The sequence below is a fragment of the Phyllostomus hastatus genome, unplaced genomic scaffold (assembly GCF_019186645.2).
Source record: "Phyllostomus hastatus isolate PE091 unplaced genomic scaffold, TTU_PhHast_1.1 phas_contig_148, whole genome shotgun sequence".
NCBI lineage: Eukaryota > Metazoa > Chordata > Mammalia > Chiroptera > Phyllostomidae > Phyllostomus > Phyllostomus hastatus.
In genome coordinates this window covers 7,622,124-7,640,906 of record NW_025333607.1, presented here as the reverse complement: position 1 = coordinate 7,640,906, position 18,783 = coordinate 7,622,124, and positions in this window count along the sequence as shown.

The window sequence follows — 18,783 nt, the reverse complement described above, 5'->3', positions numbered from 1 at the left end:
GCCTGCGGGGGGCGCCGCCCTGGGTCCCCCTGGGCGGGGGCTTTGGCAACTTCTGCCTTTGGGGAGGGGGCGGGGCCTGGTGGGAAGTGGTTACGGAAGAACGCCAACGCTGGGTGCGGTCCAGTTCTGGGAGCTCCCCAGGGGGTTACTTTTAATCTGGCTTGAGACAACCTGTGCACCTAGAGGGCTGACGTTTAAATGCAACAGTTTTCAATGCATTGCAGCATGTTAGGGAATACTAGAGGTACAGTTGATCATCTCGAGGGGTTCCTCCATTCTTATTTCTCCGTGAAAAAAGGAGATGTGGGCGGAAAGCTTTGCAAAGTTGTGCTTGCGTTAAATATAGAGCTGCCATACTCCAAAGCTCACACGTTGTTCAACTCGAAGCTTGGTGTCACAGAGAAGATTTTAGTAGAGTTGTGCTTCAGAAAATGCCACCGTAGCTCACCTCCTCCAGGGTAGGCTGGCTAAGGTTTAAAAATGCAATATATTCCAAAACTGTCTTGTATCTCTTCACCGTGTGTGTGGACACGAACCTTTGGGAGGTTCTCTATGCTTCACAGACTTAAGAGGAACCGCCTGGGTCTTGTACACGAGGGCAGGCCTTCTCCCCAGAGTGTCGTCACCTGGTGCCTTACCAAGCTGTCCTGTCACGTTTCAAGTGTCATGACAGTGCGCAGAGCGTTGTCCTTGCCGGTGCTGTACGTGAGGTGGCGTGAAATAAAGTCTGACCTGCGGCTGGAACTGCATTTGCCTTTCCTCCAAAAGGGTTTCACTGGGAGGGAGTAAAAGCTCGGCCACACGGAGAAGCAGGCCAGCCAGGAAGCAACGTGCGTGACCCCCAGGGGCGTTTGGGGAATGCAGCCCCAACTGGCATTAAACGCTCACTCAGTGTGGGGTTTTGAGAACTCGGGGGTCACAACCTGATATAGGAACTGTCTGGCTCTTCATCTGTGATGGGTGGTGGGCTGGTGGCCCAGTGTGAGGGCGGGGCGCTGTTCCTGGAGCCGGGAGTCTGGAGCCACTCAGAGGAGCACAAGGTGTGGGATGAGACGGACAGATCGCTGGGTCTGAGCCTCAGTTTCCTCGTGTGTAAACAGTGATGCGCGGGTAAACATCTGTATCTGCAGGTAAATGTCCAAGGTTTCTACCGGCTGTGGAGGAGATTAGAGGTCAAAGGCGCCACCAGCCCCCCATCTTCACAGGGAAGACCAGCAGGGCACAGGGCGCATGCGCCATCGCCAGCGGTGCTGGGAGACCCCCTCGTGTTGCATGTGCATCCCTTCTCAGGTTCTCGTGGTCAGTCTTGTTGTTTCGCCACCCAGATGCAGCCCTCTACCAAGGTCTGCAGGGAATGTGGGCCCGGAGACAGGACCGTTCTGAGGGGCCAGTGTTAGCCTGTTTCCATCCTCTAGCCTCACGGGGGTGGACGGTGCTCCTGGTTGTCTTAGTCAAGGATGGGTCCATCCACCTTATTCCCTACAGTGCCTCAGAGGCCGGCACGACTTTCCTATCCAGTGCAAATGCAAGCATAATGCGCTGGAATACTGTGCAGGGAGCAACTACAACCCACCTGCTCGTGCCCCGAAGTGGGAAAAGCCAGCTTGCCCTCACTTACCTCCTCGGGGCAGCCTGATCCCAGCCCAGGGACACCTGGAGGTTTCTCCTCACTCAGCCCCAATCCTGCCTCCCACATCCCGGACAGGCCCTCCCAGGACACACTGACAGAGGGCCCTGGCCCTCCGGAAGAGATCTCAGAGTGCTTCATGGGGGTGTGCAGATGACCTGGAGGAGGTGAGGGAATAAGACGTATATGGGAGACAGTTTTCTGAAAGGAATAGCAGGTGCAAAGGTCCTGAGGCAGAGGAATGCCTGACATGTCCCGGAAGCCAGTGTGGACAGGACAGGAAGGCAGGGGCAGGGAGCAGATGACATTGGGGAGGGAGAGGATGACACCAGGGAGGCAATGATGTTGGGGAGCAGAGGAGGGGAGGGAGAGAATGAGGTCAGGGAGACCGTGACATCAGCGGGGGGAAGGGGTGGTGGCAAAGGGAAGGAAGGGGAGGACAGAGCCGGGACTCTGAGTCAGGCTGTTGGAGCTCGAATCCCTGCTGCGCCTCTTACCGGCTGTGATTCCTTCAGCTGCTTAACCTCTCAACCTCTCCGTGTCTACACTTTCTGATCTGTAAGGGAATGAGCATGGCACCTGCCCCAGCGGGCGGGTGGGGTTACAAAGCGCTTGTGCACCGTGAGCGCTCGGTAAATGTCCACTCTGGCTGGTCTTGTCGCCGGGTTCTGTTCATTTCTCTCCCAGCAGGACAGCCAGTTGAGCGACTTGCTATTGGCCCCCAGTGGCTTTCATCTTCAACTCATCAAATTTTATGAGGCATTTGCTTTTTATGGATAATAACACTCATGTTTTTCATTTTTGTTCATTTTTATAAAACAAGAGCAAAATAATATAAATTACTCTAGTGAGTCCACAGTCTGACTCTGGAATCGATGCTGCAGTTTGAACTCGTGGTACTGCCACGGGCCACCTGCCTGTGAGGAGGAACTCTGAGCTAATCCCGCAGCAGACGGTGAATTGGATTTAGCTACTGGGTTTAGCAGACAAAGGCGGCTTGGGGAGTGAGGACCAGGCAGCAAAGGGAGGATGGTGTGGAAGTCAGGAGATCTCCGTGTTTTCCAGCCCTCAGCTGGGGTTTCCCTTCCCTCCTTTCATGCAAGAAGTTCTTGCTTCAGACCAGCGTCTCTGGGTTTTGTGAATCTGGAGCCATTTTCGTCATTGTTTATTAGTCTGACTCACCCAACCGCAGTTGCCTCATCCCCCATAAAATGCATAATCTTAATAAAGCCAAGTCTTGAAGAGACACAGTTTGCGTATGAAAGAGGCATGTGGTTGGGAGCCTGAGGTTTATCTCTAAAAAGATGCATCCTGGAGCAGCATCTCACATTTCCACTAACTCTGCTCCTGAATGTCCTGCAGGCACTTAGAATTGAACTTGCTCTATCAGTTCCCTATCACTGCAGCAAGAAATTACTGCAAACATAATGGTTTAAAATGACACAAATTTCTTTACCTTATAGTTCTGGAGGTGAGAAATCCAAAAAGGGTCTCACGGGTGATAAAGTGTACCACAGAGACCTTAACTGGGACAGAAATCTAGAAGGTCTGTGGGAGGAGCCAGAACCTGTGGGAGGGGCCAGGACCTGTGGGAGGAGCCATCACTCCAGGGTCCTCCTGAGAGCCCTACAGGAAGAACCCGGTGTTCACAACAGAGCTCCAGGCTCGTACCAGTCCCTCCCTGAACTTCCTTTTCCCCCCACGTGTGTGCGCGTGGTGCTCACCATGGCTGCCTGTATTGGATTGCGGTCCTTTCTTTTCCCCCCACATAAAGCCTTTTGGTGATGGAATACTTAGTTGGCTTTGTTTTATGGGTGACGTTGGGCTAAAATCAAGGCGATGACAGAGTTGTGCTCCTTTCTGGAGGCTTGGGAGCGGGGGTCCGTTTTCTTGCTTCTTCCAGCTCTAGAGCCCACCCACATCCCTTGGCTCCTGATCCTCTCCCACCCCCCACCACCAGCAGTAGCTGGTCAAGCCTTTCTCACAGGGAAGCTCCCCCACACCTCTTTGTCCTGTTCCATAGCTAAGAACCCTTATTATTGCACTGGGCCACCCACGGCGTTCAGGCTGATCCCCCACGTCCAGGTCAGCAGGTTAGAAATCGTTATTCCGTCCCCAGCCTTAATTCCTCTTTGCCGTGTATCCCACTTAGTCACAGGCATAGGACATAGATGTCTTTGGGGGCCGTTCCTTCTGCAGGCCACAGTGTTTGCCCCGAGGTCAGCTCCTCGCTCCCCGACACCGGCCTCCTGTGTCCCTGAGGGCTCTTTTTCCGAGGGAATGCTCAGGACACGCCCCAACAGCTGTGCTCGTGTCCAAACCAGACCTCTGTCGTCAGCCCGGACTTCCTGTCCTGCATGCTTACCTCTGATTACCGGGTCCCACGGTTGGGCGTTGTCCTCGTTGTCCTTCTCCTCCGCCTTAGCCCCACCACGGCGGGAATTCCGGTGCACCTCATCTTTCTCTGACCTTCCTCATGTCTCCTCCAAGCTGCCAACAGTTTTCGTTTGTTCATTTGTTTGTTTGTTTGTTTGTTTGTTTGTTTGGAAGTTCTCGGTCACTTCACTTCTCAAAAATGTTCAACAGTTCTCCATCGCCCCTAACTCTGACTTCCAAACATCTTATAATGCCTCCAAATTTGGCAGATTCCACAGGATAGGAATTGTGCTTTGACTATTTCCACTAAAATACATAATGAGAAAAAGCCACCTGTAATTGTACCGTTCCATTACTTGAGATAATAGTAAAAGCCTTTGAGAATTGGAAAATAGTTTTCATTTTATGTTATGTTTGGGAATGCTTTCAGTTGATATTAAGTTGATCACAAAAGCATGTAGGTGTAATTGAAAAACTGGAGTATGCGTGAGTGACATTCTTCCGCAAGCAATGCTTGGTGCTCCTGTCAATTCTCACATGTGTCATTAACGCCACAGCTTCCCAGGGGGTCGCGGACCCCAGCTGGGCAACCTCAGGCCTGAAGAAGGAAATCTAAGTTTCTGTTTGCAGGGCCTGCAAAGATTTTCTTGCTCTGGATCGTACTTCCTGTTTTCCCTTAATGTCCTACTTCTGTTCTACCTGGTTTTTCCAAGTGCACCCTGCTCGCCCACGTCCCTGGACTTCGGTACGCTTTATTCCCAGAATGAGGAAGCTCTTTCTCCCACGTGGCTGCACAATAAGCCCCCTCGTCTAGATCTCAGGTTTAATGTCAGTTCCTCTGAGAAGTGTTTCCAATGCCCCAGCAGACTTGGGTGCTTCTCCCAGTCTCTTTCTGCAAAATGACACATTCATAGTCTCTCTCTCTCTCTCTCTCTCTCTCTCTCAAAAGCAATCACTTGCAGCTTGCTTCAGACTTCTCTGCCTACCTAACTCCAGAGAGGGTCCGCTCTGCGTGATTCTATGCAGAGGGGACCCAGGACACTCCTGTGCACTGGCTTTTCCTTCTGTTTTGCTCTCCTCTCCATTAATTCGCGCATGCAGAACAACTGCCTTCTTCCTGCCAAACACAGTTAGCAAGAGCAAAACAAAACTGAAAACCAGTAGGTAGTCCTGTGCATAGGTGTGCGCATGCGCACTTGTGTGTGAGAGAGATTATATGTGTAGGTGTGTACGTGAGACTGCGTGTGTCTGTGGAAGTGTGTACGTACCTTTGTCAGGGGTACGATCATCTACTGCCCTCGACGGTGGGAGGCTAAGGGTGAAGAGGTTGTTCAGGAATGTGAATTCAAGTGTCCCCTTCACACCCACGGCAAATGATCAAATAAACACAGAGTGGAGCTGGGCAAACTGTCCTAACGAGACAGACTGGCTCCAAGGTCAACAGGGCTTGGTGATCATCTGCCTACGGTCACGGCCTCATGCAGCAGCTACCACGCAGCAGCCAGCAGCGACAGACGTGGGAATAGGGAGGAATCCTTGGGCTCATGTTGCCAGGGCCCCTCTTGGTTTTGCTGGCTGAATGGGGACAGATGTGCCAGGTCACCCCCAATGAGGTGACAGCCATAGGGTAGCAGTCAATGACTTTGAGTATTTCTGGTCTCATTGGCAAAAACAAATCCATTGTGAGATGGATGAAATCATGTCTTATCTTGATATCATTAAAGAGCCAAATCTCCTGTCCCTCCTTATTCTTCAAGACACTATAAACAGCTTGACTCTGACTTGGTATCTCAGGAAGGTCCTTATGAGGAGAGAATGCAGTGCTCATACCAACTACTCGTGTCTCCCTTCCCACAACACCGCTTTCTCATGTTCCGTGAGCACGTGGCTCCTGATTAGGACCTTGTCTACACTGGGGAGCAAGTGTATTAAAAATGCGGATGTGAATATTTTATGTCTTTGCCTGGTTTCGAAGAAGATGGAGAAATATTCTTCATTAGGCTACTTCTTGTTAGGGACTTTGAACTCTGATGTCGAACATGTCATCGCCTGTACCAATGACAGCAGAAATACTTTGGCTTGACTCACTTATTTACTAAAGGTTTTCTTGGTAAAAATACAGAAAAATCACATACAAACATCACCCCGAAACCCTAAACTTGTCCCTCCACTCGGATTCTCTTCCTCCGTGCCTCTTCTCTCTCCCTGATCCTCCTGGGTTCTAACTTTCATTCTGGAATAAAATCTCTGACCAGACTGCAAAACTAAGATGACTGTGCACCAACTTTTATTACCCATTAATGATCTAAACCAGTTAGTCATGGATAAGTGGATTTTCAACGCATTTATTTGATCCACACAATTTACCTCCGTTGTCACTTTATTTTGGAAGCTAAAGGATAAGCATGGGGGTGGGGCCATCGGATGAGTAGTTATTGCCTTCAGTAGATTTTTAAATCGTCCCTGTGTGGCTGAGAGCCCACCCAAAGCTAGACGGTCTCCTGTGTGACCGGTCACCAGGCCCCTAACCGAGGTGACCTCATCTTCACTCCCCCCTAAAACTGATTTGGTGCTGCTGAAAATCTAGTGGTTCTATTTCAAAATGTAAAAAGAAGAGGATCAATTATTGATTAGGTCAACAATTGTTTAGGTAAAACAACAAAAAACTTTCTCATAAAAATGTTGCTAGAGGTGACTGGGGAAGAGAGAGAGTTTACAAAAGGAGAAACCATTTTGGGAAACATCGTGACATCTAAAATTTATGAGCCACATTCACTTACTGAGCGTGAAAATTATTTCACTTATTGTCCAACCTGTGCAAATCTTTTCTGGAGATCAAGTTGCAACATAAACGAGTAAATAAATACAACACTTCTCCTAACCTCACACCAGCCATGGCAGGCATGCATTAGATTGTTGGCTATTATCCTCATTTAGCAAAGAGAGTGAAACAAAGACTAATTTGCTAAGTAAGAGACTTCCTGAGCAGAATCATTGTTCAGTGGGAGTATTTCAAGACTGAATTTCCCTTTTCCCTTTCTGCTCTTTATGGAAGGTGTAGAGAGGACTTATAAAATCTCCAGCAGAGACGCCCTAGTTCAATGATCTATTTCTTTATAACAAGCTACCCCATTGTTTAGTGGCTTAAAACAATAGCTGCTTTTTTTTTTCTTTTGGATCCCGTGGGTCGACTGGGCCCAGCTGGGCAGCTTTGCTGATGTCATATGGAGGTAGAGGAGCTCAACTAGGATGAACTTGAAAGAAACTCTGGTCTCTCTCCCTGTGCCCGAGTCTAGCCAGAGTCTCTTTGCAGCATGGAGACGGATTTGCACAGGTCAGTGTGTCAAGAAAGAACGCTCCAGCGTGCAAGGGCTTATCAAGCCAGTTTGTCCCTTGCCGGTGAATGTCCATGGGTCAAAGCAAGCCCCAAAACCCAGTTCACAGACTACGTGGGTAGAAGGCAGAGGTTGTCGCACAGGTGCGTGAACACTGGGAGGTGTGTTCACTGGGACCTGCCGGGTGGATTCGGGAAAGGGAGGCTCTGAGGCTGCCAGGACTGGTGTGTCCATCCTGGATAAAGACAACCGGATCAGCCCGGGCTGGTGTGGCTCAGTGGATTGAGCCCTGGCCTGTGAACCAAGAGGTCGCCAGTTCTATTCCCAGTCAGGGCACATGCCTGGGTCATGGGCCAGGTTGGGGCATGCAAGAGGCAATCACACATTGATGTTTCCCTCTATCCTTCTCCCCTCTATCTAAAAATAAATAAATAAAGTATTTAAAAAGAGAGAGAGAGAGAGAGAGAGAGAGGTGGATCGTATATATTATCATCTAGGTGGGGAACGCAACAGGTCTAGCAGCCAGGACTTCCGGAGATAAAAGGTGTATTCCCACCTGTATTGTTTTAAGTAGGGTCTGACCCTTCCAATGGTTGACACAATATGTTGCCTAAACGCTCTATTGAATCTTCCTTCTTTGTGGGGGTGGGGAGTACGTGCTTAAAATGAGTGGAAATTGTCACCTTGCTGGGCACACAGACAGCAGGATGAGACAGACTTCGGATGTGTCCATTCCCAGCAACAGGGACAGAATTCTGCTGTATTTGGACAAATACAATCATTTAGAGCCCAGAGTATGTGCAACCCTTTAACAAACCTTGTGTGAAAACTATCACCATTAGCAGCGTGACTATCAGCAGCCTGTTCCACACAAAATTGAAACTAGGCTCCACCAGCTTCCCGAAGCAAAAGAATCGCTTTACAAAACAGGCTGGTGGTATGCCTCCTCCCGCCCTAAAGGCACTTTCATCGGTGGTTATGCCCCAGGATGCGACACAGACTTTAGCCATCTGTTATTGCTCTTCTGCACGAGCTCCCGCTGCTGAGGCCTCTGCTTGCCTTTCTGTCCCAAGCACTTTGTAACGTGCCCACTCGTGGGAGTTACACGACAGTGATTGCCCTGGGGTGATGCCCTGGCGAAGCACTGCCTGGCCCAGCTCAGGGGAGCCCCATTATTTACTCCAGGCTTCCCGGGGTCTTGTCCTGCCTCTGCCACTGACCTCTACGCATGTAGAGGATGAATTAAACTTCTTTGGGCTGTAATTTCTTCCACCGTACAAGGAGCTGAAGTTGTGACCCCTCCATGGTGCCTTTTCTCTATAATTTTAAGATAACCCCACTTTTTTTCAGCTTTGATTTCCGTAGGCCTAGGAGTTTTCATCTTAAGCAAATTCAATGGGAAGTTAAAAGATCTGTAGTTTTCACCAAACCTTGGTACAGAAAATTGTGTCTTAATATCCCTGGGCTGGGCTGTTCCTTGTGCAGCTTCTGCACAAACACGGAGGAAGGGCCATGAAGAGCAGGGCAGGCCACGCCCTCAGTCGATGTAGGTTTCTCCGGGAAGACAGAAAGTCTCTCACTCTGATGCATGAATGGTCTTTTCACTAATCAAAGCCCATTAAAGACTGCCCTGCGTGGGTGGCTCAGTTGGTTGGAACATTGTCCCATACACCAAAAGGTGTGTGGGTTTGATCCCCAGTCAGGGCACATACTTAGGTTGGTGGTTTTTATCACCGGTCGGGGTGCATGTGGGAGGCAGCCAATGGATGTTTCTCTCTCTCATCCATGTTTCTCTCTCTCTGTCTCCCTCCCTCCCTCCCTCCCTCTCTCTCTCTCTCTTCCTCTCTCTCTAAAATCAATAAGTAGCCCTGGTGGGTGTAGTGTAGCTCAGTGGATTGAGTGCAGGCCTGCGAACCAAAGACTTGCTGGTTCAATCCCCAGTCAGGGCATGTGCCTGGGTTGTGGGCCAGGTCCCCAGTAGGAGGCACGTGAGAGGCAACCACACATTGATGTTTCTCTCCCTCTCTTTCTCCCTTCCCTTCCCCACTCTCTAAAAATAAATAAATAAAATCTTTTAAAAAAAGAATTTACTGAAAAAATCAATAAATATATCCTTGGGTAAGGATTAAATAATAATGAAAAACCTTTTAAAGATTAAAGAGAAAGAAAAAAGGGGAAAAAAGAACATTCAGACAGTACAAAATAGAGAAAATAATGAAGCTGATGAACGTGAGTTTCTGCCATAAGAGTCCGTTGGTTGTTGCCAAGAAAAGAATTTATTATGCAACCTCTACAGGAATTCCAGCGGGATACTCAATTCAGGAAAGCCTTGCCCTCCAAGAACTTGTTCTGCCTGATACGGAAAGTCACTCAGAGATCAATGTGCTCCCTCTCTGATCTGTTCTCCCTGAAATTTCCCAAGTTAATTAGTCTCTCCCGAGGAGACAGAGTTATCTCTTATTGCCGCAATAACAATTAACTTTTTAACAATGAACCTTAGCCTCCAACCACAAGTATGCCATAGTTTAAACATATCATGATACCATCAACTGACAAAGATGGACCGCTCCTCAGGCACTTATTCACTGGGGACCTTTATCCCCCAAATGCTGTGCGCGGAGCACACGATTAATGCAGAAGAAATAGTGGAAAAGCGATTACCGAGCGTGCGACCGTGGCGGAGGGGAGGGAGCACAATGAGTCGTGGGGCCTGCCTGCTTAGGAAGACGCTGTGTGTGGAAACCGCCGTTAACGACGGCTTGTAATCGCCTCAACAAGAAAATAGCATAGGAATTTTAAAATCATAAATAAAACATGAAAACACAACAGCTTATGTTAATGCTTTTGAATTTTTTAAGATCCTTGTCTGAGGATATATTTGTTGATTTTTTTTTCTAGACAAATAGGAAGGCAGAGAGAGAGAGAGAGAGAGGGAGAGAGAGAGGGAGAGAGACGTCAGTGCGTGAGAGAAACATCAGTCGGTTGCCTTCTGCATGCACCTGCTCTGGGATCCCTGACCAGGGAGCAAACCTGAAATATCTTGGTGTATGGAATGATACCCCAACCAACCGAGTCACTCGGCCAGGGCTATTTTAATACTCTAAAATCATAAAATTAATATATTCTCATTATAAGAATATTGAGAAAAACTAGAAAACAGAAAAAAATAGTTGTAGTTCCATCACCCAACATTTCGGTATTTGTGCTCCAGTGTTTTCCTTTGTGTACTTGCTAGTCCTCTCTGCTGTCCTTCCCTTCCCTCCCCTCCCCCACCCCCATTAATCAGCAGGCACTTTCTTTCCATGAGCAGGTGTTCCCCAGAGACAGCACGGCCAGCCTGCCCTTTACGGCTTTGATAAGATCAGCTTAAACTTCCTTCCTGCATCCGTGGGAAGTTTAGGGACTGACTGACTCAGAATTTTCAACTTGCGCTACTCGCTTCTGCTGAAGCATCATTGATTTCTGTTTCGTGAATGGTCTTTAATCTTTCACACTTGTTTGATGCAAAAACAGACCAGAGCCTCCCTGTCCTCAGTTTCCCCTGTAGGTGGACATCCTGCCGAGCGGCAGGTCCGTGCCAGCGGCCCAAGGATTTCCCCACCTAAACTGCACCATGACCGGACAGGAAGGTTCTCCACACAGGCGTGATGCCCACTCACCCTTCTGTTAATGGCGGGTGTCAATCATCCTACATAAACAATTGGCGAACCTTCGACATTTCAGCAGATTCTCTTCCCTCGCTTCCATTCTCAAGCAGCTTCGTAAGACTGGCTCCCGCACAGACATGAGAAAGTCCACATTGAACTTCAGCCTCTCAGAAGCCTCCTTTTAGAGGATGAGCTTTCGCTCAGTACCCCCCACAGGAGCCCTCAGAGAGCAAGTGGCCGCTGAGGCTGAGGCAACATGTATTTGGGGACAGCAGTTGTGTTACACCCCCTCCACCACCCCAAAGGTGCTGTGACCTGCTAGAATGTGGTCGTGCTGAGAAGAAAACCCAGCCTGGATTCTGTGGGGACCCGGCAAAAGAGTCAGGAAGGACATGTGTCTTAACAGCCCCCAGAATTATGCAACTGCCACGCGGCTTCGCGGCCCACGTGGGAGCGCGTTAGTGCTCCAGAGAAAACGGGACTGTTGCAGGCAGAACCTCTAGGGGCTGGCGGCCGAGTGAGAGGCTGGCTGGAGGGTCTGGTCCTCTGCCTGCCACAGTCCACTGAGCAGCAGCTGGCAGCACAAGCGTCAGCAAAGAGCATCGCCATCGGTCTGTCAGGTCGTGGGGTGATTGTGTCCAAACTTGTCTCTGCAGATACTTTCGAGAGAGCTATGATACCCAGGAGACCTATGACCCCCTATGTTTTACAAGATCAAACGGCAGGGTGCCTACATGATGTCTACACAGTACACGCATGATGCAGCTGAAGTCACAGGCCCAACTACTGAAGCCATGCACGTGCCATCATTGAAAGGACAGGCTAAAATCTGCGACTGTATTAACGTTGGGACAAAAACCCAACAGTTTTGTACTGCAACTCCTCACTTCCACATTGGTTTGGATTTAAGTGTAAAGGAAAAAGTCTCGTTTCTGTTTTGTGCACCAGAGATTTAGTTAAAAGTCTAACATGCCTTCAGCATCCCCCTGAAGGTCAAGGTTGAGGAGTGACAGAGCATCCAGGGAGGCTGACGGTTCCTTCTGATGGGAGCCGACTCTTACCTGGTTGTGTGTCTGTCCCCTCTGATAGACCGGATACAGCTTGAGGACAAGGGCCACGTCTTCTCTGTTGTTGTATTCCTACTACAAGTACAGGACTCGACTTATTTTTTTATGGCAAGTTAGAAAGAAAGTGACAGAAGGGGGAGGAGAAAGAGAAGGCAGGGTGAAAAAAAGAGAGAGCTGTTAATAAAAGATGAATTTTGAATCAAGCCTCAAAGGATGAATATAGTTTCTCTAAATTGGAAAAGGAGGAGGAAACGATTCATTCTATCTGGAATGGAAAAGGAGTCACCAAATATCTCATAGAAGAGAAGGCACTTGAGCCCAGACTTGAAGGGCACCAGAATTTGCCGTTGGAGAAGGGGAACTGAGGGGGGTGCACAGGCAGAGGGACACTTTTAGAGAGAAAGGTGAGGACTTGGGAAATGAGTCCATCAGGCACGTCAGCAGTGTGGGCTGGACTGGAGAACTAACAGGAAATGCGGCTGGATGGAAGACTAGCACCACATCGCGCAAGACTGTGCCTGGTAGACCAAGAAGGTGGTAGTTGACATAGTAGAAATAATTGTTCTAGTCTTTGATTTAGAGACAGATACCTGGAAGTAAAAAAGGGAAGAGTGAAGGGGGACCGGGAGGTTAATTTGGATCTATCACAGTGGTCCGGACAGAAGGTGACAAAGGTCTGAGCTAGACAAGGTGCCACAAGAATGACAAGTTGAGGATCCATGTAACGCGATGGGGTAGAATCTTTAGAAGCAATTGGTCATGAAAGCAATTAATCCACAATATTGAGATTTCAAAGAGGAAATCCTAAGGGGCAGATGGCTACACCATGTACAGAAATACTAAGCTGGGGAAAGTTGGTTATGGGTCAGGGGAGGTGACGATTTGATTTGAGATTTGGAGGACAAAACCCGCGTGCGTTGCAGTGGTTAGGAGAGATCTGGAAGGGAAAGCTTCACCCTCTGGTGGGGGTTTCAGTGCCATCTGGCCCCCAAAATACATAGTCACACCCCATCCTAGCAGACCTGCAACGTCCTGGCCAGTCTTCAGCCACTAGTCGGTGAACCGCCCATCCTTCCAGACTCCTACCCATTAGCTCCAATCTCGCCTGATCCTTCTCTGAGAAAGAAAACTCCCAGCGATTATGCCATAACTCCTTCCCCGCCAAACCTCAACAGCCTAGAACATAAAGGTCCATTTCTTGTTCACATTACATATTGTCGTAGATCATCCGGGGACACTGCTCCATGCCATCACTGTCCTCCCTTTGGGTTCTGGCTATGGAGCCACCATTAATGGTCCTCTCAGCAGTGGGAAGTTTTGGGCCCTGGCACCCAAAACTTCCATTCCAGTGGCACAAGGGACAAGACACCACGCTCTTGTGTAGAAGAATTGCAAATACTATATATAAATACTCCTTCCTCAAGGAGGTGTGCTATGCTCAGTGACTCCCTCCTAAGGGTGTAGAAAGGGGAGAAAAAGTAACTTCACAGTGGAGAAGTCTGGCTAACACTGCACCAGCCAGGTAACGACCCTCATCAATGATAAGCCACATTGGTGGCACGTAGCCTTGAGACGGTGTGATGAGTAGGGCACTTCACCTCTCTGGTCCTCCTCACAAAGCCCACAGTCCCACTCTGACCATGACGGAAACACCAGACAGACCCAGATTAAAGCACATTCTACAAAACTCCTCATGGGGACTCTTCAAACCTGTCAAGATTGTCAAAAACAAGGGAAATCTGAGAACGCGTCATAGCCCAGAGGAGGACAAATGAGTCAGGACAACCAAATGTGGCTTTGGGTATGGGACCCCAGGAGAGAAAAGGACACTAGGGGAAAGCTAGTGAAACCCTACGAGCATGTGGCACTTAGTTAACAGTAACACACCAAGGTTGGCTCCTAGTTATGACAAATGGGGCGTGCTGATGTAACACGTTAACAATAGAAGAAATCGGAGGAATATGTGGAGACTCGGCAAACTCTCTTTGCAACTTTTTTGTAAGATGAATACTATTCTAAAGTAAAGAGTTTACTTAAATTAAACAAAAAGAGGCACATATCATTTCCCATGACAAAATCCCCCCAAGATCTCAGAGCTATTTGCTGCACGGCTGTGCCCCTCGGACACTGTCACTTGGCGCCATTGTGAAATCACTAAAAGAGTGAGAGGTCTGGGGAATAGCTCGTGGCCAGGAGTGACCCATAAATGTGTCAACTGCGATTAGAGGGGGAAAGGAATCCAAGTCAAATGGCACATGTTCCGTGAAACAAAGGAAAACGGCAAAGAGCGATGACGCTGTTCAGAATCGTCACTCCACTCTCATTTCGTTGGCCGATGCCAGCCTCATGGCCATAGCTACCCCACGTGGGAGGGGACGGAGGCTGTCGCCCCCAATGTGTGCGGGGTGTCTACCCCTCTGCATGAAGCTCAGTGCCACTTCTCGGGGTCCTCCGTCCTTGGGCTCCTCATAGGCTAGGATTTGGATTTCCTTTTAAAGATTTTGTTTATTTCTAGAGAAAGGGAAAGGGAAGGAGAAAAGAAGGAGAGAAACATTGATATGAGAGAGAAACATCCATCGGTCGCCTATCGTATGTGTCCAGACCAGGGCAAGAACCTGCAACCCAAGCACATGCCCTGACCGGGAATCAAGTGGCCAACCTTGCACTTTGTGGGAGCACACCCAACCCACGGAGCCACACCGGCCAGGGCTAGGATTTGGACTTTCCCTCTGCACACTCTGGATGAGCATGTGCCTTGGTCCAGTCTGCTTCCGAGAACACAAAATCCCTTCTCCCGCCAAGTCTGCCCGGCCCCAGGGGCGCACTGGCCAGAGAGCCTGTCCGCAGTGTGATGGGTCATCGGGATTCAACAGAACCGAGGAGGGGAGGAGGGCAGAACTGAGCGAGCACAGGATCAAGTGCGCTCTGCAGGGGGCACCATGAGGGACCCCCTGGGAAGTTTAGTTGGGAAGAAGCTGATAAGAGGAAGCTGGAGAGAGGTGGTGCTGATTGTGCAGGGTCCTAAGGGACTCGGCAGAGGGGCTTGCGTTGTGCCAGCAGAGAGAATCGCTGACCGAGTGTTGGGTGGGGGCTGCCTTGTTCTAGGAGGAGGAGTCCAATGGCGGTGCTCGGGGAGGAATGGCGAAGGCTGCTTAGAAGTCATCATCTGAGAGGCATTCTTCACACTCATTCACATCACCACTGGCACTCTGTAACGCAACACAATCAAAAGTCATTAAAAAAAAGTGAGCTGGAACTTGTGAAGTTTAACTCCAACACGCATTCTTCTTCTACTGCATACGATCTGTTCTTGAGACAGGTGAGAAAGTGGCTTCCCTGAGGTGACTGTGTTGGTGTTGCTTTGTAACAAACGTCTCCGGGAGGGCTGTTTCCTTTCTCTCTCATCTGATTTTTTTTTTCTGAAGCACTTCATCATCCTTATCTCCACTTCTCCTCCTCTCGAAGCAACCTCGCCCTTGAGTGGCTCCCAGAGTTGCTTGTGCCTTCGATGAATTAGTGGCTGGGCTGGGAGCCAGTTTCGTGTTTGCAAACGGCCCTGTAGCATCTGCCGGGCGACATCACCGTCTGTGGGGCCGGGCAGCCAAGCGTGTTCTTGCTGTGCCCCTGGAGACAGTGTCATGTTTTCCAGTGTTGGCTTTCTAATCAGTGTCACTGTGTTCTCATTTCCTCCGATGCTGCCACTGATTGGGATTTCTGCTCCATGAAAGGAAGGCATTGAGTCGGTTCCTTCGCCGTCAGGACGCATAGACTTCCACAGCCACTGTGGTAGAAAGGGAATAGGAATTGGATCACGAAGGGACCTGTGCCCGGCACAAGAGTGGTGATTGTCCTGTGTGGTTCCCCCAGGGGTACGGACACAGCATCCGGGACCTGTGTTCAGCCAGCTGCCTCCTCTGCTGAAGAACTGTTTTCATGAACTGCTGCATGGGTGATAACCATGGCCTCCTCTGCAGAGATTTGAAGAGCCCCCATGGGGTCTGTGTCAATGGGGAATCAGACTGTGCACAAGGATCGGGCACAGTGCGTAACGCGAGGACAAAGAGAGAAGAAGCACTGGCAGTCTGCTAAGTTTCCAAATGTCTCTGTTTCTTGTCGTTGCCTTGGCTTGATTTTGCTCTGTTTGAGAAAACGCTAACATATACAATTCAATTTGGCTTCCCTCCTTCCTCCATTAGAAGTTAATGAATTTCATTGGTATGTGATCCAGGCCACGGGCTATTTCATTAGCTAAGTGAGTTTCGTTAATTTTAGTGATCTCATAATTATACTGGATGATAGGCTCTTGTGTGAGCAGGTAGTAACCCTGTTCCAATTCAGTTTAACTGTTCATATTTCCCCTGGAGATGGACAGCATGGCCTTGCTAATTTACATAATGCACAACTGTAGATAAAAACAACATCTATGATTGGGTACTGCCGTCGTTCTGCTCCCTGATCTTAGGGTAATCAGGGGATGCTTCTTCGGCGGGAAGGGGGCGGGGATCTACCTCCAAAAGGGGTGTGTCTCCCTGATACCTGTGGCGATGGAGCCCGCAGAGAAGACACTCAGACAAAAGCCATTAGACACCAGAGGATTTGACAGGCTATGAAGAAAATAGACACATTATGGATCCCTCGTCATTTCTTTTTCATAAAAGGAAGGATTTCAGATCCATTATGTGGATGTGTTTCAAATACAAATAATTCTTCGCTCTGTTGGTAGCTTTTAAGACAAGCAGAAGACAAGCCATTTGGATTGCTCCAAATGGCATTTGAATTGCACAGTGAAAGCCTATTTTTATCTATTGCTTTACAGTTGAAAATCACACAGAATGACAGCTTTGCACAACAGCATGAGTGGATCTCACCAATACAGTGCTGAGCAAAAGAATCCAGACCCAGAAGATTATAGTATGCTATGTGATTTATTTACTTTGAGGAAAAATTAGGCAACTGACCTGTGGTATCAGAGCGATTATTGGTGAGGCGTGTGGTGGGGAGACAGCCTAAGGCTGGATGTGGGGTCCCGGTATTGTCCTATTTCTGACTCCAGTGGGGAGGGGGGTGTCACAAGAGCCTGTCCACTTGGAATTAGGTCACTGCAAGTTGTGTACATTTTTATACGTAGGTTGCACTTCAAAAAGTTTAAAAAAGGAAATAATCTCTCACCAAAAGAGAGAGAGAGAGAGAGAGAAAGAGCATATTTATTCGCATAAATTATTTCATTGAAATTCCTGGCAACAACCCATGAAGGAGGCAGGTGCGGCGGGAGACCTGGGCCTGCCCCCTGGAGGGGGCGAGATGTGGTGGGGCTTGGATTGCTGCTCTTGCTCCTGAGTTGAGAAGGGTCTGGCCCACCCGTCTCCTGAGGCGGGTCCAGTGCCCTGGTTCTCTCCCCAGGACCCTGCCTGCTCGTGGACTCACCAGCTGGAATGTTCAGCAAAATCAGGAGAAACGGAGGGAGCCAGGAAGTGCTCTGGACAGGAGTATGACCCAGAGAAGAACCAAGAGGCGGGCACTGCCCTGTGCTTTGATTAATAAGAACACTGAGAAATGGACCTGTTGTTACCTGCTCTGCGAGTGCAATGACATTTGTCCCTCTTTCCAACCCTGGACTTGGAAGCTGTCTCAGCAGAAGGCGTGCACGGTGCATGGGGAAGGGTTTGAGAGACCGCTTCCCCTCTGGGTCTGTGTGGGGGATGTTCTCCTGCGTGGGAGGAGCCCGTGACATCTCTGATCACTACCTGCCTAAAGGTGTCTCTCGGACTGTCCGCGTCGGGTGAGCCTCCTGTTCCTCCACAAGGAACGTGAACTTCAGACCATCGCCATCCATCCGTCACTCATCCAGAACTGGCTAGTCACAGACAGGGATATCTAAAGATACCTGCTCTGGGGGATAAAAATACGAAGAAATAAAATAAGTGAAAAAGATCAGAAGAGACCGTGATCCATCTGCAGGCCCCACATCCTAATCAATTCCACGTGAGAATGAAGGAAATGGACGGAAGAGTTTGTCAAAGATGTCGTGTAAGCTCAGATCTGAAAGATGGGCATCGGCTGTGCCTTGTGCCCGGCACATGCAAAGGAGAAACACCCTTCACCAGGCACATCGCCAGGTCTTTTCAGGGCCAAGGACAGAGCAAAGATGCTAACGCTGCCTACGGGGGGAAATTGAAGTTTCCATACAGAGAGTGAGAATTCAGATGCCACTGGAGTGTTCGGTTGTCCCGGTGGAAGCTGGAAAACGGAGGAGCTCGTCATTAACCTGCTGGTTCTTGTCCGAGAATCCTGGGTACAGTCCCCTGGGGTACAGGCAGATGATATTCTGAAGGCAACTTCGGATAGGCAAGCTCTCAAAAATATGTATTTCCCATGTACCCTTTCTTGAGAAGCTCAATCCAAAGAAGAAGCAAACCAAGACAAATGATTTGGGATTCAAGAAACGGGGGATCCCACAGAAGAGAGAGTCACTGGGAATCTCTGCATTCTCCACGCTGCGTGGAGGACGCGCAGGTGCGTGGAGCCGGGCTGCAGAGCTGCTCCTTTGGGCGGGCCACGGGGACAGAAGGCTTCCGGGGGTGGGGGGTATTGCCAAAGAAACAAACAGACAGATACATTACCTAATGTTGTTGTCTACATAAGAGGAATTTTGTAGCTTTTTTTGGAGAATTCGATTAAGTGTTAGATAGATAGAAAACTATGCAAACAGAAAGAGTATACTTATTACCTCC